Genomic DNA, 1,476 nt, shown 5'->3' with positions numbered 1-1,476 from the left:
CCCATTATTAGAACAGCTTTATGTTTATAGAAAATTGAGCACATAGCACAGAGTTACCATATATAACACTTCTCCCATGCAGTTTCCCCTATTATTAACATCTTGCATTACTATGGTATGCTATTTTAATTAATAAACCAACATTGATACATCATAATTAACTGAAGTCCATAGTTTACATTAAGGTTAACCTTGTGTTGTACAGTTCTTTGAGTTTTGACAAATGCATAATATCATGCATCCATGCAATATCATGTAGAACAGTTTCATTACCCTACAAACCCTTTGTATTTCACCTATGTACTCCCTCCCTCTGAACCTTAGCAACCACTCATCTTTTTATGGTCTCTATAGTTTTCCCTTTTTTTCAGAATGTTACATAGTTGGATTCACATAGTACGTAGTCCTTTCAGATGGTTTCTTTCTTTCTTTATTATTATTTATTTTATTTAATTTAAAATAAAAAAAATTAACCTATAATATATTATTTGTTTCAGGGCTACCGGTCTGTGACTCATCAGTCTTATACAATTCACAGCATTCACCATAGCACATACCCTCTCCAGTGTCCATCACCCAGGTACCCCATTCCTCCCATACCCCCTTCACTCCAGCAACCCTCAGTTTGTTTCCTGAAATTAAAAATCTCTTATGGTTTGTCTCTCTCTCTGGTTTCATCTTGTCTCATTTTCCCCTCCCTTTCCCTATGATCCTCTATGTTGTTTTTCAAATTCCTCATATCAGTGATATCATATGATAATTATCTTTCTCTGTCTTATTTCACTTAGCATAATACCCTCTAGTTAGATCCAAGATGGTTTCTTTCAATTAGCAATATGCATTTAAAGTTCCTCCATGTCAAGGAGAAGTGAGTTGGGGGAAATCGGAGGGGGAGATGAACCATGAGAGACTGTGGACTCTGAGAAACAAGGTGAGGGTTTTGGAGGGGTGGTTTTGGGTGGTTGGGTGAACCTGGTGGTGGGTATTGAGGAGGGCACGTATTGCATGGAGCACTGGGTGTGGTGCATAAACAATGAATCTTGGAACACTGAAAAAAAATAAAATTACAAAAAAAAAAAGTAAAAAAAAAAATAAAGTTCCTCCATATCTTTTCGGGGCTTGTTAGCTCTTTCCTTATTTTTGACACTGAATACTATTCCATTGTATGCATATATCACAGTTTGTTTACCTATCTGCCTATTGAAATACATTTTAGTTGCTTCTGGTTTTTGAAACAATGGTTTTTTGGTGGTTCTCATCAAGTTTAATTAAAATCTCAAGGGTTTATCTAGATTGCATATGCACAAATAGACACAAGACCTTTTTGTTGTTAGAGATGGCTAAAGAAAGAGGCTGTTGAATGGCCTTCTTCAGGTTACAAAGTCCTGTTCACATACATATTCTCCAAGTGAGAGTTTCTTACTGAGGACTTAGTAAAATCATAAAGAGTTGTTTCAATCACAGAAAAATTTGGCA

This window comes from Lontra canadensis, unplaced genomic scaffold, assembly GCF_010015895.1.
Source record: "Lontra canadensis isolate GAN:19392208 unplaced genomic scaffold, GSC_riverotter_1.0 scaffold833, whole genome shotgun sequence".
Lineage (NCBI taxonomy): Eukaryota > Metazoa > Chordata > Mammalia > Carnivora > Mustelidae > Lontra > Lontra canadensis.
This window is presented reverse-complemented; position numbering follows the sequence as displayed.